Here is a 22,777-nt window from a genome sequence, read left to right as displayed (position 1 = left end):
TGAAACCAAATCTCGTTTAGCTCCGTGATCTCGCGAGATTTCGTATCCGTTGCTGGAATCTCACAGAAAAGATTCAGAAGTGTCAGGATTCTGAGTACACATGACGTCCAGGCTGGATGGTCATGTGTATTCATTATCAGGACACTAGTAATGTTAGGGCTTGTGTATGAGGCTGCACATAGCGATATATCTATATCGCTAGTGCAGTGTAAATGAATGGAGAGGAGTGCATGATACCGATTGGTCAGCGTCATGCACTCCTCTGTACAAGGCCCACTTGGTCGAAAGTAAAAGTACGCCCACTTGGGCATTAAGAAAGCTCATTAGCATAAACTAAAATCGCTTCTAACGTTGTGAAAAAAGATCGGTTTTTTAAATAAAAAGCATTACTGTCACCTACATTACAGCGCCGATCTCCTTATGTAGGAGATAGGGCACTTATAATGTGGTGACAGAGTCTCTTTAAACAACGGCGACAAACGGAAACCATTTGCACCGGATCAGGCACTATTAAAATCAATGGTGATGCAATCCGTTTGTTTCAGTCAGGGTTCCGTTCATGGGTTCCCCTGACTGAAAGCTCCGACGGAACCCTTGAACGGAGCGCTCACGCAGATGTGAACGAAGCCTAAGATTAAATAAACCACAGATTCTGCAACCTTTTTGCTGAATTAATCAACAGGTTTCTGGTCTAGTCCTGTAACAATGTTATTTCACATGACTTAAGAATATGTAAACCATTAAATGTGTCGTCTCATCAAAATGAATGCATCTCAGATGGTACATTGCGCCTCAAATATAATGTAAACAAATACAATGTATTATTTGAAATGCTTCCTTTTCCACATAAAGCATCCCTTACAGTCTATGGGGGGTCTATTGTTAGAATTGGTTGCTACCGCAGCCATCCTCCTGCGGCGCAGATTGATGCAGGACATGCATGCATGCTAATCTTTCTAACATCCCGTCCCAGGTCCTATCTGAATAGCCGAACACGGCCTCTGGGCATGCGCATTCTATTGGCCTCCGCCCTGCACTTACACAGAGTTGTAGAGGATGGCTCCGCACTGCTCAGTGACAAAGTAGCTAGGATGATTTATTGTGTTTGGCAGCACGGCTCAATACTTCTTTTTTCCTATAGGGCCGCGCTGCAGGGAAAAATAAACATAAAGTTGCATTTAACCCCCACTGCAAATCAGTTTATTAGCAAAATTTACAACCATCAAACAAGAACAATTTAAATAGCTCAACACAACTTATATACCAAGTGGTTTCTCCAAATTTAACACATAATTCTACTTTTAATGACTGCAGTAATCTCTGAATTTTTCAGGAGTGATTGAGATAAAACACTGTGACGTTTGATCGCATGTTAGAAATATGGCTAAAGGTCCTCTTACACCGGCCAATTTTGGCCGTAACAATGAGAGCCGATCTCGTTGATCGGCGCTCATTTGCTTCTTTCACAAGGAGCTATGAACAGTAATGTAAAGGAACGAACGATCGTTACTACGATAGCTTGTCCCCATGCATTACCATCATGTCGAACTGTTACTGATCACATCTAAGTACATAACTTTGATGTGATCGATTACAGGTGGATCCGGTGTGGACCCTCTGTCACTGAATCTGTCAGTCCCGCTGACCTGACGGATTCAGGTCTCAGCACACAATACAGCTGCTCTGTAGACAGAATATAAAGCAGCTGTATCTCAAAAAGTAATAAAGAATTTTCAATAAAAAACGAATTAGAAAGTTGCACTAAACACACTGGGAGACATTTTTATTTATTTTTTTAAATCGCTTTCGGAGGTGTACATAGCCTTTAAGAGAAGAGATCATTGCCTTGAACAAACAATGAAATTGATAAAAACAATAGCATAGGCACTGAATGTTCCTAGGGATGCAGTTGGAAGCATAGATCGCAAGTTCAATGTTAAAGGAACCCTGGCTACACTACCTGGACGTGGCAGAAAGAGGTAAATATCACCGGCTACCACCAGATTGCTGAGGAGGCAGGTGGTCAAAAACCCTTGAGTGACTGACTGCAAAGTACCTTCTGCAAGATTTGATGACAAGAAGCACTGATGTTTCAGTTTGCACAGATAGGTCCACACTAAATGCTGAAGGTCTTCATACCCGAATTCCAAGACGCACTCTTCAACTGACCTAAAAGTAGACTACAATATGCTCAAAGCCATATAAATAAGCCACAGAAGTTTTTGGTTTCTGTTCTGTGGAGCGATTATACAAAACTGGCATTTTCTGGACCTATGGATCAGCGCTGTGTCTGGAGGAAGACGAATGAAGCATACGCTGAAAAGAACACCTTGCCTACAGTGAAGCAGTGGCTCGGTGATACTCTAGGGCTACTTTGCTTCCTCTGGCAATGGAAACCTGCAGCGTGTGGAGGGCAAGACTGATTTAATCAAGTATCAGGAAGTTCTAAGAGAAAATGCCATGCCTTCTGTGAGGAAGCTAAAGTTTAGGCATCATTAGACCTTTCAACAGGACAATCATCTCAAGCATATTTCAAAGTCTACCAAGGCTTGTTTTCAGAAGCAGTCCTGGAAGATTCTGGAGTGGCCGTCATAGTCACTTGAATTAAACCCTAAAGAAAAACTTTGGTGGGATTTGAAGAAGGCGGTTGCAGTACGCAAAACCAAGAATATTATTGAATAGGCTAAGATTCCTCAGGAACGCTGCCAGAAGCTGGTGTCTGGCTTTGCAGCATGTTTGCAGCAGGTCATAACAGCAAAAGGTTGCTCTAAGTACTGAAGATACTTGTCATGAAGGGGTTAAATTCATAGCAGCGCAGAGGGGGACCTGTTTGCAGATTGTCTCACATTTTATTACATTACATTCTGTTTAGGACCTACCATGTATTTTAGACTGCGCCCAAAAAGTAGAGTGCAGCTCACTGGGAGCAAGAAGGAGAAGAATGGGTAGGTAAGTATAACATTTTTCAAAAATCATGAAAATCTTTCATTTTAAGGTACCTGAGCATACATATGGTAATTTTTTCAAAAACCTGAACTAAAACAACCCCTTTAAGTACAGTTCACACTGACCTTTGTTGATTGGTTTCTGAAACCGGTAAAATTTACCTCTCCAAAAATTATAAATAGACAAATCCCCGGGTCCAGACGGCATACACCCCCCGAGTTCTAAGGGAATCAAGTACAGTTATAGACAGACTATTATTTGTGATATTTAAGTATTCCATAATGACAGGGTCAGTTCCACCGGACTGGCGCATAACAAATGTTGTGCCAATATTCAAAAAATAGTCAAAAAGTAAGTCTAGAAACTATAAGCCTGTAAGTTTAACCTCTATTGTGGGTAAAAGGTTTGACGGTTTTCTAAGAGTTGCTATCCTGTAGTATCTCAATGAGAATAAAGGTATAACTCCATATCAGCATGGGTTTATTAGGAATCGGTTCTGTCACTAACTAATCTTATCATCTTCTATGAGGAGGTAAGTGCTAGACTGGACCGTGGTGAGTCATTGAATGTCATATATCTTGATTTTTTCAAAGCATTTAGTACTGTGTCACATAAAAGGCTGGTACATAAAATGAGAATGCTGGGATGTGGAATGTGTGCCAGTGTGTAAGAAACTGGCTTAGTGACAGAAAACAGAGGATGGTTATTATACTCAGATTTGGTCACCATTACTAGAGGGGTACAAAAGGGGTCAATATATTTATTAATTATCTTGTAGAGGAATTGCACAGCCAAATATCAATTATTGCAGATTATACTAAATTGGGTAAAGTAATTAACACAAAGGAGGACAGTTCTATTACATGGATTTGGAGAAGTGGGAATCTTGGGCAATGAAGTGGCAAATTAGGTTTAAGGGTATGTGCACACATAAAATAAAAAACGTCTCAAAATACGGAGCGGTTTTCAAGGGAAAACAGCTCCTGATTTTCAGATGTTTTTTAATCAAAGTCGCGTTTTTCACAGCGTTTTTAATGCCCGTTTTTGGAGCTGTTTTTCTATAGAGTCTATGAAAAACGGCTCCAAAAACGACTGAAGTGACACGCACTTTTTTTATGCGGCCGTTTTGAAAACAGAATGCCGTTTTTCCCATTGAAATCAACGGGCAGATGTTTGGAGGTGTTCTGCTTCCAATTTTTCAGCCGTTTTCGGGTTACCGTTTTCGGGTTTTCGTTTACGGTCCGAAAAACGTCTGAAAACACTTCATGTGAACATACCCTTAGGCTTCATTTACACGAGCGTGTGCGTTTTGCGCGCGCAAAAAACGCAGCGTTTTGCGTGCGCAAAAGGCACTTGACAGCTCCGTGTGTCATCCGTGTATGATGCGCGGCTGCGTGATTTTCGCGCAGCCGCCATCATAGAGATGAGGCTAGTCGACGTCAGTCACTGTCCATGGTGCTGAAAGAGTTAACTGATCGGCAGTAACTCTTTCAGCACCCTCGACAGTGCATTCCGATCACCATATCGAGTAACCTGTTGAAAAAAAAAGAGGTTCGTACTTACCGAGAACTTCCCGGCCGTTGCCTTGGTGACGCGTCCTTGGTGACGCACCTCTCTTGACATCTGGCCCCACCTCCCTGGATGACGCGGCAGTCCATGTGACCGCTGCAGCCTGTGCTTGGCTTGTGATTGGCTGCAGCTGTCACTTGGACTGAATTGTCATCCCGGGAGGTCAGACTGGAGGAAGAAGCCGGGAGTTATCGGTAAGTCAGAACTTTTTTTTTACACGTTCACGTATATTGGGATCGGAAGTCACTGTCCAGGGTGCTGAAACAGTTTAACTCATTCAGCACCCTGCACAGTGACTGTCTCCTGCCAGGTTCGGTCAAAACGAGTTCGGCCGAACCCGGTAAAGGTCAGTTCGCTCATGTGTAAGACACTCCGTTCGGATGTTTGTAAACAGAAAAGCACGTGGTGCTTTTCTGTTTACATTCAGTTTGACAGCTCTTGCGCGAATCACGCAGTTCGCACGGAAGTGCTTCCGTGCGACCTTCGTGGTTTTCATGCACCCATTGACTTCAATGGGTGCGTGATGCGCGAAAAACTCAGAATTTTAGAACATGTCGTGAGTTTTACGCAACGCACTCGCGCTGCGCAAAATTCACGCATCGTCTGCACTGCCCCATAGAGTAATATAGGTGCGTACGACACGCGTGAAAAGCACGCGCGTCGCACGCGCGTATATTACGCTCGTGTAAATGAGGCCTAACACTGATAAATGTAAAGATATGCACTTGGAAAGGGAAAATACATGTCACCATTACATACTAAATGGGTAAATACTGGGTAAAATTGACATGTAAATAGACTTAGGAATTTTAGTTTACAGTAACCTTAACCCATTGCTGGCATTTTTAATGTAAGGGTTATGCCGGGAAGGGGAATTATGGAGTGGGCTCTATACCTAGTTGCTGTCAGATGGGTGTCGGATGGATATTACAGCCGACACTTCACTGCAGCAGCCGGGATCGGAAATAACTCGGCTGTTTAAAAAGCGACTGCGACATCTAAGCGGCTAGAAAGTGGGGGGCAGCCCCCTCTCACAGCCCATTTCCCCCCTCGCAACATGATAGCAGGGTCCCAATGGTTGTCATGGTAGCCTGGGAGCCTAATGAAGGCAGGGCATAGTAGGAGCCAGCAAAAAACACAATATACTGCAGTACAGGTTTTTAATATGCTGTGTAAAAATATTTAAGTGAAGAAAAATTATTGGATTTTTAAAGGCATCCCTGTTTAAAAAGCATTAAGGCAGAACTGTGAATGTTTACAATTATAACTTATGGGTACAAACAAGCCTTAGTAGAGGATTCATGAGGGAAAACCTAAACCTGGGAATACCATCTGTCAGTTCCATATAAAGGTTTTTTAGGGTGCAGTCACACGCGGCATATTTGCCTTGTATTTCCGCAGCGTAAAAATATGCTGTGGAAAACTTTACTATATAAACCAATGGGAAAAATATTCTGCAAGGCAAGAAATTGAGAAATCTGTTTAAAATATGCTGCCTGTGACTGCACACGACAGCGCAAAATACGTCTGAAATGACAGAGCTGTTTTCAGGAGTTTTTGCATGTACTCGCGTTTTTCGCAGCATCTTTTACGGACGTAATTGGAGCTGTTCTTCATTGGAGTCAATGGAAAACGACTCCAAATACGTCCCAAGAAGTGTTCTGCACTTCTTTGACGCGGGCGTAATTTTACGCACCTTCTTTTGACAGCGACACGTAAAATTACACCTCGTCTGCACAGAACATGGTGAAAACCCATTGCAGGCAATGGGCAGATGTTTGCAGACGTATTGGAGCCGTCTTTTCAGGCATAATTCGAGGCGTAAAACGCCTCCATTACGTCTGAAAATAGGTCGTGTGCACATACCCTTACAGGGAAAATACACATGCGGCAAGGTATTTTTTAGTCCCCTGACTGATACCTTGGGAGACATTTAAGGGGGGATTTATTAAAATTGCTACCCCAGTTTTCTGCATCATAAGTTGCAATTTGCGGGACTTTTCTGAAAACTGGGTGGTGCTTAGCGGGGGCGTCGTTGTCTACTACGGCCATCAAATTTACTATAATTTATGCCAGACAGCCAGAGATGCGTGTGGACAGCCAGAGATGCGTGTGGACAGCCAGAGATGAGCCTAATTTAAAGGCAAACTGTCACCAGCATTTCACCTATTAAACCAGCAATACCTGGTGTAGTGGGTGAAAAATAATATATAACCTATAATTATCTTCTAAGTCGGCTCTGTACATTTAGTATTCTGTATTTTAGTGTTCCCGTGCAGTATGCTAATGAGCATAAAAGAGTCAAATCTTCATTCCTCAAGCCTTTCCGAGTTAACCCCGCCTCCTTACTTTTGATTGACAGCGCCTCGTCTCCGCCCAGCACACACAAAATCCCTCGCTTGCGCATCGATGTTCTCTTCTGTTGTGTGCGCATAAAGAGACACCGAATTATTACCATAAAAGGTGCAAAATGTTTGCGGAGGAGGAGTTTAGGAGAGGGGTTAACAGCAATGAACTTTTGACAGCAGCGGCCAGCGAGGGGTAAATAGAGTTCAATAGGTGAAATGTTGGTGACAGGTTCCCTTTAAAGAGAACCTTTCACCTGCCCATACATGTGCAGCTGAGTGCAGCATGTAATAGGCAGTGCTGCACAAACACTGTCTCGCTATAAAAAAATTCCTATCCTCCTCCATTATTTAGATATCGGTGCCGTTATATTTGGCGCCCGATATTTAAATAACCCCCTGAACTGTCAATGGGGCATGTAATTGGCAAGGGGGCGTTTAACATCGTTGTGACACTGTCCAATCAGCTGTGGACAGTGTCACAGTAAGAGCTGGAGAGAGGAGAGGGTGTGTGCGCACGCGCAGCTCAGAGATGTGCGAGCATGCGCGCGCACGCTCTCACTCTTCAGCTGTCTGAAGCACTGGCGTAGCTATAGGGGTCGCAGCGGTCGCAATTGCGACCGGGCCCCGAAGCTAGGGGGCCCACGGCCCCCCGCACCACATCAATAAAAAGTTACTATAGTAACTCGGGCCGCGGGCCCCTGTTACTATAGTAACATACTTTACTTACCTTCCTGGTTCCGGATCGCAGCGGAGGTCCTGACGTCAAGCGCTGTGCGCAGCGCATGACGTCACAGCACTATGCGCCGCGCACAGCATCGAGACGACAGAAATCCCGCCGCGGCCGAAGAGGAAGGTAAGGTTAGCCCTGACTGGCGGTGTCCGACTCCCGGGACCAGCCAATCAGCTGTTTTGAAGGGGTCGCAGCACTCGTACGAGAGCTGCTCCCCTTCATTCCTGTCACTTCATTCCAGTCACACTGTGAATCCGTGTCGGCGATTCACAGTGTGGGCGAGTAGTGAAATGAAGAAGAAGCAGCTCTCGTACGAGTGCTGCGGCCCCTTCAAAACAGCTGATTTGCGGGTCCTGAGAGACACATCAGCTATTGATGGCCTATCCTGAGGATAGGCCATCAATGTTTAGGGACTGTACAACCCCTAAGCCTACGATGTAGCAGGCTTAGGGGGCCCATGAGACAGGATCACGGATTGTGTGATCCTGTCTGCTGGGCCCTGTATCTAAGCCAATCACATGGTAGGCTTAGATACATGGCCCATGCGTGATCCTGTCTGCTGGGCCCTGTATCTAAGCCAATCACATGGTAGGCTTAGATACATGGCCCATGCGTGATCCTGTCTGCTGGGCCCTGTATCTAAGCCAATCACATGGTAGGCTTAGATACATGGCCCATGTGTGATCCTGTCTGATGGGCCCTGTATATAAGCCTGCCACACTGTAGGTTTAGATACAGGGCCCCAGCACACAGTAATCTTATACTGTATAAGATTACTGTCTGCTGGACCCTGTATCTAAGCCTACGTTGTGGTAGGCTTAGATACAGGGTCCCACAGACAGTATCACACATGGGCCCTGTATCTAAGCCTAACACACGTGTTACTAATCATTTTTTATGTGTTTTCTTACAGGTTCGGTCGTTGGACTACGTCGGATTCCAGGACTACTTCGATTACAGCTTTTTTTTTATTATCAATAAAATGGTTAATGAGGGTTGTGTGGGGGTTTCTTTTATTTCAATAAAATATTTTTTCTATGTCTTTATGTTTTTTTTTAAAACTATATTACTACCGCCTTAGTAATGGCCGCCGGCTGATTGACAGTATCCATTGCTAAGGCGGGGCTTAGTGTTAGCCGATGCAGAGGCTAACACTAACCCCCTTTATTACCCCGGTACCCACCGCCACCAGGGGTGCTGGGAAGAGCCGGGTACGATCCAGTACCTGACCATCTGTAGTGATGGTCGGCCACTGGGGTGGCCGCAGGCTGGTATTATCAGGAGGGGAAAGGCCAAAAACAGTGGCCCTTCCTACCCTGGTGATGCTAGGCTACTGCTGCTTTATTGTATCTGGCTGGTTATGAAAAATGGGGGGGACCCCACGTCATTTAAAAAAAATAATAATAATTGGAAAGAACGATGTGGGGTCCCCCCCAATTTTCATAACCAGCCAGCTACAACACAGCAGCAGCAGGCAGCATTACAAGGGTGGGAAGGGCCACTGTTTTTGGCCTTCCCCAGCCTAATACTACCAGCCTGCGGCCACCCCGGTGCCTGCCCGTCACTACAGATGGTCGGGTACTGGTTCGTACCCGGCTCTTCCCAGTACTCCTGGTGGCGGTGGGTACCGGGGTAATAATGGGGGTTAGTGTAGCCTCTGCACCGGCTAACATTAAGCCTCGCCTTAGTAATGGAGGTTGTCAATCAGCCAGCGGCCATTACTAAGGCGGTGATAATAAAGTTTAAAAAGATACAAGCACATAGAAAAAATATTTTATTGAAATAAAAAAACAACCCTCATTAACCATTTTATTGAGAATAAAAAAAAACGCCGTCATTGAAGTCCTCGAATCCGAAGTCCAACAACCGAACCTGTAAAAAAACACAAACACACAAAAATAATCAGTAACACATAAAGAAGCAAAATTATTATTCTTACCTATCCTGGGTCCAGCGCTGGTGACGCAATGTCAGCGAGCTGAGCCCTGTATCTAATCCAATCATGTGTGATACTGTCTGCTGAGCTGTGTATCTAATCCAATCATGTGTGATACTGTCTGCTGAGCTGTGTATCTAATCCTATCATGAGTGATACTGTCTGCTGGGCCCTGTATCTAATCGTATCTTGTGTGATACTGTCTGCTGGGCCCTGCTGAGCCACTGTATCTAATCCTATCATGTGTGATACTGCCTTCTGAGCCACTGTATCTAATCCTATCATGTGTGGTACTGTCTGCTGAGCCACTGTATCTAATCCTATCATGTGTGGTACTGTCTGCTGAGCCACTGTATCTAATCCTATCATGTGTGATACTGTCTGCTGGGCCACTGTATCTAATCCTATCATGTGTGATACTGCCTTCTGAGCCACTGTATCTAATCCTATCATGTGTGATACTGTCTGCTGAGCCACTGTATCTAATCCTATCCATAGTTTATAGGGTCGTAGTGCTATAGATATGCTATGCTGTCTCATATACACACTTTTTTTTGGGCGGACACATATGTATTGGGGCTATTTCCCTGACATTTTAAGCCCTGAGGGTATGTTCACACGGCAGCGTCCATTACGGCTGAAATTACGGTGCTGTTTTCAGGAGAAAACAGCACCGTAATTTCAGCAGTAATGGCATGTGCAGGCGTCTTTCGCTGCGTCCATTACGGACGTAATTGGAGCTGTTTTTCTATGGAGTCCATGGAAAACGGCTCCATTTACGTCTGAAGAAGTGACAGGCACTTCTTTGACTTGGGCGTCTTTTTTACGCGCAGCCTTTTGACAGCGGCGCGTAAAAAAAAATGACCGTCGGCACAGAACATCGTAAGACCTATTCAAATGAATGGGCAGATGTTTGCCAACGCTTTTGAGCCGCATTTTCGGACGTAATTCAATGCTGAAACGCCCGAATTACGTCCGTAAATAGGGTGTGTGAACCCAGCCTTAGTGACGCCCCGGCTGCTAGTGCTGCATTGTTGGGTCACTTAGGAGACCCAGCGATGCAGCTGAAAGCTGCGGACCGTCGGCCATGAGAAGTTTGCGCGGGGGGGGGGCCCAGTAAGAATTTTTGCATCAGGGCCCATGAGCCTTTAGCTACGCCCCTGGTCTGAAGAATGAGTGAGAGTGAATGTGCGCACAGTTCCAATGCCGCTGCCAAAGATACTCCCGCCGCCATGTTCCATGGTGGCGACGGAGCTGCGCGTGAGAGCGCCTGCACACGATCTCGCTTTCCTCTCCAGATCTTGCTGTGACACTGTCCGTAATGGATTGGACAGTATAACAGCGATGTTACACACCTCCTTGCCAATTACATGCCCTATTGACAGTTCAGGGGGTTATTTAAATATCGGGCACCAAATATTACGGCACCGATATCTAAATAACACAGAAAGATAGGATTTTTTTTTACAGTGAGACAGGGTTTGTACAGCCCTGCCTATTACATGCTGCACTCCGCTGCACATGTATGCACAGGTGAAAGGCTATCTTTATATTAAGACTGGCGTATGAAACACCAGTCTTAATAAATCTCCATTTTTGTGTACTCAGTTTTGGCCTTTAGTTCAGTGTTATTAGGGCTTCTGTAAAGTAAAGTGTCTGTGTTTAGTTAAAGGTTATTCAACTTTTCAAAATAGTTTTTAAACAACATTTCACGTTTTTGCAGACACAATAATATAATCTTTTCAGATTTAGACAAAACAAGAACTTTATTTAGACTTTACAGTAAAGAATACAGAAAAATAGCATTAGATCATCTTTTCCTGAGAGTTCAAAAACAGCAACAGGAAATTTCAAGTGCATTATATCTTAAAGCGTACCTAACTTTTCAGGTGACTTTTCAGAATAATCTGTCATCTGTGCACATGAGGAATAACACTATTTCTGGCCTTTATATGACTTGTATCCTGCCTGCATTATTTTTGCAGTTTTCCACTCTGCAGGCTCTATTTCTAATTCTACGTTTTCTCTGCGCTAGTAGGCGGAGCATAACGGCTATCATGTCTTCTATACGCAGCACACATAGGAAAGAGGAGAATTCTGCTCTCTTATCTCTATCTATCATAGAAGCTGCAGCAGCATGGAGGACATCATACAGCAGTAATGAGCAGTGTAGCTGAGAATCTAGCACTGGGGGTGAGATATAACACTTACCAGAAGCTGCAGCACATCTGTCTATGTCTTTTTCACTCTACTCCTGCTCCCCCTCCCCTATCCATATACCTGTATTGGCAGGCAGAAAAGAGACACCCCCCCCCCCCCACCTTCTGCGGTCCCTCTTTAACTAGGGATGGACTTTGCTTGACCACAGGGGGTGGACAGCGTATTTCAGAAAGGGTAACACCTAGTGGCAGTAACTTTACACAGAATTTGCATTGCTATAACAACTAAATTTTAACAGTAAGTAAATTACAAAGTTGATCTATATCAGTTATACTTATAGGTTAGCGTAAGTTGTTTGAAAAGTTAGTGCCCATTTAAAGCAGAGCCGATCGGGGACAGAATATATAAGTGTATTGCTTAAATAGAGATTTCCTACAATAGTATTATCATTAGCAGGATCTGACTGGCACAACAGACTATCAGACTATCAGAAGATCCTCCAGGGGGCACAGGCCCTGACACATTAATGGCCCCAAAGGACCAGCAGAAGACGACCCACTTTGGAGCTGACTTTGGATTAATCACTTGCTACTAGAATGTATTACTTTTGGGTTAATTCACAAATAACCTATTAGACGTTTTTATTTTTTTGAGCTTTAGGAAGGTACTCTTCGATATTGCTCTTCAAATTCATCATCAGACTGCAGTAAATTGAAGGGCTGATTGGGAAGCCCCAGGAAATTAAAATTCAGCATAATCTGAAAGAGGCCACTGCTAAATATTCAAAATAAACTCTTGTAAGTTCACCAATGGTAAAATCACATGTAATACAACATTCAGTAGTATTTGTCCATGAAGAGCAGGGGTGGGGAACGTCTGGCCCGCGGGCCGTATAAGGCTTGCAAGATCATTTAGCGAGCTGTATAAGGCTTGACCTCACTCAGACTGCGCTGCTGCCGCGTCATTTGAAACTTGGCTCCGTCTGCCCTACTCACATGTAGGAGCAGTAGGAGGGCGGACGGTCAAGTATGGCGGCTGTGGCGGTCTGAGTGAGGTTGGAACGTGCCAGCCCGAGAGTGGACCAGTCCGGTCACCTGACCTGAGTCCTCTGACCTCACGTCAGTGACGTGAGATCAGGTGACTCAGGTCAGGTGACCCGACTGATCCACTCACAGGCTAGCACGGTCCAGTCACCTGACCTCACGTCAGTGATGTCAGGTCAGGTGACTGGACTGGTCCACCCCGTCACAGAACGCACCAACCTCACTCTGACCGCCACTGCCGTTGTGTCATTCTCTGCTTGGCTCTGTCCGCCCTACTCATTCCCATTTAGGAGCATGAGGAGAGTGGACGGAGCCAAGTAAGGCGGTGGTCTGAGTGAGGCCGCTGTGTGTCAGCCTAGGAGTGGACCAGTCCAGTCAACTGACCTGAGTCAGGTCAGATGACTGGACTGGTTCACTCCCGGGCCAGGCATGCACTGACCTCCTCATTCAGACCGCCGGATCTTCATTCACTAGTAGTGAATGATAGTACTTGGCTCCAACTTCCCTCCTCCTGCTCCTGACCTAAAATTTAGAAACTTAGCTGAGGCCTAAATGTAGAAATTTAGCTGTAGTGTAGACATAGGATCTATCCTAAACACATGAAGTGAGGTCAGGTGACTTAAAGGGTTTTACCCATCAAGGACATTTATGATATAACCACAGGATATGTCAGATAGGTGCAGGTCCCCAGATCTATCTCTAGAACGGGGCCCCCTAAACCGCATTCTAACTCTTTGTGTTGTGGCTGAAGCTTGTGATTTCCGACCATGAATAAGAAAACAGCGTAGCTCACTGAACTACTCTGTTTCAGTAGTTACAGAAACAGCGTAACTCGCATGATACGCTGCTTCTGTAACGGTCATACACTACTATGGGAGTTATGGAAACAGCGTAGCTCAGCGAGCTATGCTGTTTTCTTCTTCATGGTTGGAAATCAGCCGGAACACAGAGAGGTAGAACAGGGTTTAGGTTGCCCCGTTCTAGAGATAAGTGTGGGTCCCAGAGGTGGGACCCGCATCTATCTGACATTTATGACATATCAAGTGGATATGTCATAAATGTCCCTGATGGGAAAACCCCTTTAAGTAAGTCGGAACAACTTACTGCTGCGAGCAGTACTTTTCAAAACGTACCATTGTAAAGAGTCGACTGAGGTCCAGACTGACTGACGCAGTAGTAACATCATCAATACCAGCTAACATCACGTGCCTCACCGAAGAGAAGCAGATCCAGCCATCACATTAGGGGTGAGTTAATTCAAGTTTGACGAAATTTAGCAGGCTAATTTTTAAGGTGATAATTTTGTATGGCCCGCCAACGATGTTATAAATATCCAAATGGCCCCTGGCAGAATAAAGGTTCCCCACCCCTGATGCAGAGAAACAATTCTTTTAAGCCATATTTGACTTTCTTGCTGCTTCAAGTTCAGCCGAGAGATTTCAGATAAGATAGAGTTACACTTTGAGAAAATATCAACATAACAATCAGAGAAGCCAATGGCTGACACGTAGACAGGCTAAAATAACATTGACATTGCCGGAGGGCTAGAAACAGATATGTGCTTGCTAAAAAAAAAAGCTGAGCTGTTTGTGAAGAAGATTATTACTGAACCATGAAGAAGAGGAGGAAGAAGCAGAAGGGTCTCTTTGATATACAAGAACACATTCTAGAGGGCACTACTGCGGTTAAAGGGTTAAAACAACACACTGTATTTTTAAAAATCCACCATCATGAAAATTATTTCTTCATGTCTTGAAGCTTTTAAAGGGATTTTCCGATGAGAGAAAATTGATGGTCTATCCTTAGGATAGACAATCAATATCTAAACGTTGTGGGGTTTAACTCCCGTCACCCCATCGATCAGCTGTTTTGAAGGGGCCTCGGTGCTTGGGCAAACGCATCTTCCGTTTCATTGCTCATGCTGCTTAAAACTGTCAAACGCTGAGACACTTGTAGCGGAAGTTCACAGTATTACAGGCTACTCCCATTCACTTTATTAGGAGAGGGCTGCAATGAAGAGGAAGCAGCTCTCGCACAAGCACTGCGGCCCCTTCAAAACAGCCAATTGATGGGGATGTCGAGAGTCGGACCCCCACCGATCAGATATTGATGGTGTATCCTGAGGATAGGTCATCAATTTTCCCTCTCCGGAAAACCCCTTTAATAGCAACAAATGACGTGTTATAGGTCAGGAAGTATAATCTCACCTAAAACTGATCACAGGGAAAGCCTTGACAAAAAAAAAAATGACCAAATCCATATTTGCAGTCATTGTCTAGCCTGCATCGAACAAATAACAGCTTAAGGTTGATTGTCTGCTATTACAGTATAGTTGTTAGCTTAAAGGGGAATTCTACCTTAAAAAGTCTTCTGATGTGTCAGTCCTTCAGGGTTTGGCCGGTTTATATCATTTAGAATCTCCAGCATAGAGCTGGCTAAGAAAAGGTATTAAATTAATTGATGAGGTCTTGAGCATTCAACCGTGGAGTTTTCCTTTAAACTGTCTATCATCAAGGTTTCACCTTAGGAGAAAATTTAAAAATATATTACAGAATTTCATAAGTGATTTCCCAAATGAATAGTTATTTGAAACACTCTCAGTAACCATAAGAGCATTCCAAAAATAACCTGCAGAAAACCTGTTCCCATGACGGATAACTTTTAGAAAGAGGTTTACGAAAACCCATTATACAGTATTAGGGGATTCTGAGCCAATAGAGGGGGTTCCCTTTCAGGACCTTCATCTATTAGCCAGAGCTGAGAGCTGCTACAAAAAGCATCTCTTGTTTAGGAGGACCCAGCATGTCAGTGAATTACATGGACAGTCTATTGATTTGAATGAGAATGGTGTAATGCTTCATTCCCCCTGTGGTGGCGCTGTAGAGAAATTGTTCACTTGTTGCCTCACAGTTTACAGCTGTTTACTTGGGGTCCCAGCAGCAGGACACCCTGTGATCAGTTGCTCACCAGGGAACCTTCTAACAAAAAGTGTGAAAAGCAGACAGTCCCTTTGGTTTGACATTTGCCCCCTTTTGCCATCTTTGATGGTTAGCTTTTGCAGAGTAAATACAAGATTGTTGCTGACTGAACAAGCGGACGAAAATAAACTTGAGATTGATACGGTAAATAATAGTGACATTTACAATCGCGTCACGGTTTCTAATTAAATACATCCTGCTCTTTGGCTTGATTTGGTCCTGTTTGCTTTGTAAAGTCAGACATGAATGTTTAGAGGATTATTTAGTGTAGGTAGAGACAAAATTCTGTGTCTCCCATTACCTGTTCTCAAGGTGTCGATATTTAGTCCATTTCCCACGGAGGTTGGATAAGATGTACTGTAACAGACAGCTTTCATAGATGCTATTGTAAGAATGCACCGGTCTGCTGCACCTTCCTGTTTATTGAGCATTATGTCATAAATGTCATGACTTCTGAGTAAGTCACCCACTCCTCAGGATTTACGAACAATTCTTGCGGCCATATTTCATTTAACAGTGATTATATCAGTGTTTCTTAATTTTTCGTTAGGCTCACTGGTGTTAGTTCTACTATTCTCCCTTTCTACTGTCAACTTATTCTCAAAAAGGGAAATAGATCACATATTTTATGTTAGTTTCTGTTCACATTAGCATCATGGCTTCCATTCATAACATGACATCAATGCTGGATCTTTAATTAAATATATCTCAACAAACCTTGGCGGATCCTATTGACTTTTAATGGGGTCCATCAGGTTTCTGCTATTCTAGCCGTCAAAAATACCGGATCCCCTGACAGAAATCTGAAAAGGCTAATATGAATCTTAGGTGTTTTATTTAATTTAATTTTGGGATGGCAGAAAATCCTTTATTTTTCATTTATTTGATTGTTTTGTTAAAATTTTAGTTACTACTGTTATTTTTTTAGAAAACAACATCAAACTATTTTCATTTACATATGAAATAATTTTTCTTTTTTTTCTTTCTAAATTACAGTCGCACTGGGGTGTAATTAGACTTCATAAACCATTATAACTAAATAAGGTTTCCCCCTACAATGTACTATTAACATTCAGTCCCAGGAAATCAATGGAATATTCAGCGTCCAGTCCCAGGGAGTCTTTACTTCTAGTACCGAATGGTCAATGAAACTTAATATTAGTTCCTAGTGACCTACATTCATCACTAGCATTTCTGCGCTTTCCACCAGAAATTACCTGCCAGGTTCAGGCTGCAATTACACATGCTGGTTTTGTGGCATTTTGTGATGGCATATTTAGCACAAATCACGCTCAAAAAAACACCACAAAATCGGCACATGTAAATATACTCCAAAATGGGTAAGCGTGGGTGTGATTTGAGGGTGTTACTTCACACTAAGTGTAATTTGCCACTAAAGGCCGAGCACCGATCAACGAGACATCGTTGATCGTCGCTCGTTTGCTCCTGTCACACGGAGCTATGGATGGGGACGATCGGTCGTTACTCTGATCGCTTGTCCCCATATATTATTATCATGTCGGCAGCGCGTCTCCCTGTTTGCACAAGGAGATGTGCTGCCGACAACAATAATCTTTTACTATTTTAAAACAATACGTATCTAACCCAAATAAGAAGTAACCTGACTGCGCACACACATTGCCTTATTATGCAACAATACCGGAACTTGCTATTGCTGGTAAAAAAAAATTACCGGCCTTCCAGTGTAAATACTGTCTGAGCCAGTGGTATACCGGCCTGGTGGCAACCCTATTCATCACCCATTATCCTGTGGTCAGTTGTAGTTATCCAGTACCTGGTGGTTTATGGAAAACATTTAGTGACCTAGTGCTTAGTAGTTCAATTAGCTTTGTAATCTTTGATGCCCATTGCCTTAAGGCCCTTTTACACCGGCCGATAAGCGGCCGGTGCAGTGAGCGCTGATCAACGAGACATTGTTGATCGCGCTCGTTTGCTCCTGTAACACAGAGCTGTGGATGGGGACGAGCGGTCGTTACTATGATTACTCGTCCCCATACATTATTATCATGTCGGCAGCGCGTCTCCCTGTTAGACAGGGAGATGCGCTGCCGACAACGATAATATTTGACTTTTTTAAAATGATACGACCAGCAGATGATCGAGATGTTTGCTCGTTTATCTGCTGATCGTTGACCTGTTTACACAGGGCAATTATCGGCAACAGGCGTTCTTTAGGCTCTTTTAATCTCAAGTTTTCCAATATATCAATAAAAAAAGATGTACAGGAATAATGAAGGTTCTAGTTCTAGGCACTAGGAAAGAGTGACGTCAGTAGTCTGAGGTTTCGAAAGGTCTTTACTATAGAGTGCAAAGCAAGAAGATAACAATAAACAGATAAATATATTATATCACAAAAAAACTTTCTTTTACTCAGTGCAATAACTGAATGTTGTGTAAAGGGTGAACCAACACTCTACGTATTAGAAGGTTATATGAGATTGATATGAAACATCTGACACAAAATAATTTTGTTATTAGAAAAAAAAGACAACAGTGGTCATACACATTAGATGTATGTTTTCCGAACCTGCCGACCAATTAATGTGTATGGCGAAGTCCCTACTCATTAGGGATATCGGTCGGCCTTACTTTTAAATTGTTTTATCAGTGCCGTTTTGACATATGCGTGTTCATTTTCCCCCTACATACTGTATATGTATACTGTTTTGACTTATGTATAGTCATCATCGAACCACAACAACCAAAAGAAATGTGACTGCTCAGCTAATGCACTAAGTAACACAGGTATCTCTTCCAGTTTGGTCCCTTATGTGTGACGCATACTTGCCCCAGACAGTATATGATATAGCATTGCCAGCTTGACATCGGTATCAGTCTATGAGATATATGTTTATATATTTAACACAAGTGTTGTTAAACTACAGATAAATAGCGTGCTATGTCTATGTCGAAGAAGAACATCCACCAAGAATCCCTAGACAGCTGATAATCAGGTCTGCACAAAATCAGGTCTGCAACGCATTCCCCTCAGGCCATCTGTTTAACAGGACTGACCTATATATTCTTATTAAATACGGATGTGATTAATATTAATGTCTCCTGCTAGTGCACCATAGCATTATATAGATATTTAAAAAAAGCAGCCTAGCGGATATAATGAGTATTCTGCGTTCACACTGCTGGCTAATTACAGGTCTCTGTGTCGCTCACAGGGAAAATCGACTGCACATTTTTTTGTAATAGATGAGCAAATTGCTTAGAGTTCTAAGATTTTGGCTATTATTAATAATAATACCAGTAAATAAAAAAACTTGGGGTGTGCAACTTTGCATCCAGCTCCCTCCCCATAAGTGTCTTAGGAACGACGTGCAACAACCCCAACTTCTCATGGTGGATTGCTTCAAGCGTATTTCAAGAGATTTGGACAATACTCAATATAAATACACTTCCATTGAACTACATTACCCGGCATTTTCGTGCTTATCCAGTGGTTTAAAAAAATGTAACCTTATGGGTGAGAAATAAGTAATGACGCTCTGGTCTGCCAATCCCAATATGGCTGAAAATGGTAGAAATTGCTCCTTAAAAAAAACATAACAGACAAGTGAAATAGCTTAATTTAAAGTGAAGGTTAACCTTTGATGAGTGAAAGGTGAACCTACACTAGCATTTTAGAGAATTGTTAAATTGCTTTTTTAGGACCCATTAAGATTGCCAAAAAGAAGAGGATCTGGAGCCATACCCTGTCGGCCAGCTAAGAAAACCCCTACAAAAGCACTATCTAATATATATATATATATATATATATATATATATACTGTATGTAGTGTCAAATTATAGTCGGGAATATGTTTCGGTATAAAATAATATGAAGTCTTCTGAGAGGTTCCACTTCCGCATTGTTTAGGTGCCTGTCTGAGATGTAGGGGTGGTGATCAGTACACAACACGTCTATTGTCTTCTTACATATCACACATTCTCCATAGAGGCAAACTGGCGGTCTCTCTCTCTCAGTGAAACCAGCGTGCCCAGAGGCAGGCATTGTGCTTTTCTTTGCTCCAGGAAAGTTGTGGCTTGAACATGTCTTAACTTGTTTCTTTCAGTGCCCTCTAAAAGTGCTATTGTTATCAACCTCCAATGTCCTGTCCTATGAAATATTGACATTGGCCAGTACCATAAAGAATTCAACATGTATATTATCCTCCCTACTATTCATCTCAGTGATCAGAAACTAAATCCTTAAAATATCCGATTCTAATTTAGAAAAAATGTTTTATTCTACAGACTGCCACTAGGGACAGCTAGAAGCTAGAGCAGAGGGGTTCTCTAGGGCTATAACATTAATGGCATATCCTAAGGGTAGGCCATCAATGTTATAGTCCTGAAGAAGTCTTTTCTAGGGGTGATGCTACAACGGCTCACGTAACTGCTACGTTACGCTCAGTGTCTGCTCTGCTGGCGCGTCATTCACATACTATGTGTTTAAAGAGGCTCTGTCACCAGATTTTGCAGCCCCTATCTGCTATTGCAGCAGATAGGCGCTGCAATGTAGATTACAGTAACGTTTTTATTTTTAAAAAACGAGCATTTTTGGCCAAGTTATGACCATTTTTGTAATTATGCAAATGAGGCTTGCAAAAGTCCAAGTGGGTGTGTTTAAAAGTAAAAGTCCAAGTGGGCGTGTATTAGGTGCGTACATCGGGGCGTTTTTAATACTTTTACTAGCTGGGCGCTGTGAAGAGAAGTAACATCCTCTTCTCTAACGCCCAGCTTCTGACAGTGCAGATCTGTGACGTCACTCACAGGTCCTGCATCGTGACGGCCACATCGGCAGCAGAGGCTACAGTTGATTCTGCAGCAGCATCAGCGTTTGCAGGTAAGATCGACTTACCTGCAAACGCTGTTGCTGCTGCAGAATCAACTGTAGCCTCTGGTGCCGATGTGGCCGTCACGATGCAGGACCTGTGAGTGACGTCACAGATCTGCACTGTCACAAGCTGGGCGTTCTGAAGAGAAGAGGATGTTACTTCTCATCAGAGCGCCCAGCTAGTGAAAGTATAAGGGCGGGTTCACACATAGCGGAATTTCACTTAAATTCCGCTGCGGACACTCCGCAGCGTTAATCCGCAGCGGAGCCGTTTCTCCATTGACTTTCACTTTAATTTAGCAGTGTTCGTTTACACGATGCGTACAATTCCGCTGCGGAGCATAGGCTGCGGAGCGGAATTTGGTGTCCGCAGCATGCAAGGGATGTTGCGGAGCAGTGGCGGACTGGTTGCGGACTCATGGCGGAATTTCTCCATTGACTTCAATGGAGATTCTAAGTTCCGCAATGAAGTCCGCAGCTGTCATGCACATGTTATGTGTGGTGCGGAGCGTATTGGTTTTTTAACATGACATTTCTTCATTCTGGCTGGACCTATGTATTTCTAGGTCTACAGCCAGACTGAGGAAGTCAATGGGGCTCCCGTAATGACGGGAGCGTTGCTAGGAGACGTCAGTAAATAGTCACTGTCCAGGGTGCTGAAAGAGTTAAGCGATCGGCAGTAACTGTTTCTGCACCCGGGACAGTGACTACCGATCTCAATATACATGTATCTGTAAAAAAACATATAAGTTCATACTTACCGAGAACTCCCTGTTTCTGTCTCCAGTCCGGCCTCCCAGGATGACGTTTCAGTGTAAGTGACGGCTGCAGCCAATCACAGGCCAAGCACAGGCTGCAGCGGTCACATGGACTGGCGCGTCATCCAGGGAGGTCGGGCTGGATGCCGAAGGAGGGACGCGTCATCAAGACAACGGGCGGTAAGTATGAATTTCTTTTACTTTCACTAGGGAAAGTGCTGTCCCTTCTCTCTATCCTGCACTGAATAGGGAGAAGGGAAGCACTTTTCCCGCAGTCCGCAGCAGCTAGTCCGCATCAATTTTCTGCACATTTTGTGCAGATCCGCTGCAGAATCTGCAACGCAGATTCTGTGCGGCATTGATGCGGACAGTTGCGGAGGAATTCCGCCATGTGTGGTCATGCCCTTAAAAACGCCCCGATGTACGCACATAATACACACCCACTTGGACTTTTACTTTTAAACACACCCACTTGGACTTTTGCAAGCCTCATTTGCATAACTACAAAAATGGTCATAACTTGGCCAAAAATGCTCGTTTTTTTAAAATAAAAACGTTACTGTAATCTACATTGCAGCGCCTATCTGCTGCAATAGCAGATAGGGGTTGCAAAATCTGGTGACAGAGCCTCTTTAAGTCATGTCTAGTCTTTCCAAAGTATACTGCATGTCAGCAGTGACGTGCCATTGATGGGTGGTTTTCTAGTGCATCGTGGACCGCACATGTGGGGTCACTGTTGATCTCTCCTTCCTCCAAGCATGCAGGGGGAGACAGAGGATGTGTGAGGACCTCGGGCAATGCACTCCAGTGCTGGGGAGCTTGTCAGCAGACATAGGGAGACACAGGTGGTGTGAGGACCTCAGGCTGGCATGGGGGGCGGGGCTTGCCAGCAGGCAGAGGGACACAATGTGTTTGTAAGGGCGCAAAGCTGGGCAGCACACACAATGTGTGTAGGTCGGAAGATGTAGAGCAGAAGACACGGAGAAGCTACACCATGGCTTCACAGCTGGCATAGACTCATGGGAAATGTAGTCTGAGAATGTTTTGAACTGCTCAACAATAGCAGTGTGAGGATGTAAACAAACGGTGTGAGAGAGTAAGTGAAATCGGTTAAAAAAAAATGTTTCACATTCAGTAAATGGTCACAATTTGTACAATATGGAAATCACTTTTGCAATCTTTTTTTTTCTTTCCGTATCTCGGAAGACCCCTTAAAGTGAAGTACAGGCCCAATTGTGGCCTCATAATCACTCCGACTCCATAACCCATTTTTGCAACATAACTTATACAGTGCCACCAGCTTTATCTGAGCAATGCATCTTTTATATTATAGTTATTTATTTATTAATGAAATGTCCAAAGAAGGAAATGTAGGTTGAGGGGTAGTCTGGTCGGGGGGCACAAGGTACGAGGCCCAAGCTCACTATGCTACCTTGCTACACGCCCCACAGAGTGAAATC

General features: G+C 43.8%; 1 protein-coding gene across 2 annotated transcripts in view; it reads right to left on the bottom strand.

Moving 5' to 3' along the window:
- NEK8 (NIMA related kinase 8) overlaps nucleotides 1-22,777 on the bottom strand; it is a 234,362-nt gene that overhangs the window by 113,683 nt on the left and 97,902 nt on the right. The window contains exon 16 of one of the 2 annotated variants that reach the window (XR_012881571.1): nucleotides 14,947-15,254. The exons of the other annotated variant lie outside the window; for it this stretch is intronic. The gene's annotated coding sequence lies outside the window, so the exon portion shown is untranslated. Of the gene's footprint in view, nucleotides 1-14,946; nucleotides 15,255-22,777 lie in introns of those variants that run through there. 2 annotated transcript variants of the gene reach the window in all.

This window comes from Rhinoderma darwinii, chromosome 2 (genome assembly GCF_050947455.1).
Source record: "Rhinoderma darwinii isolate aRhiDar2 chromosome 2, aRhiDar2.hap1, whole genome shotgun sequence".
Lineage (NCBI taxonomy): Eukaryota > Metazoa > Chordata > Amphibia > Anura > Rhinodermatidae > Rhinoderma > Rhinoderma darwinii.
This window is presented reverse-complemented; position numbering and strand designations above follow the sequence as displayed.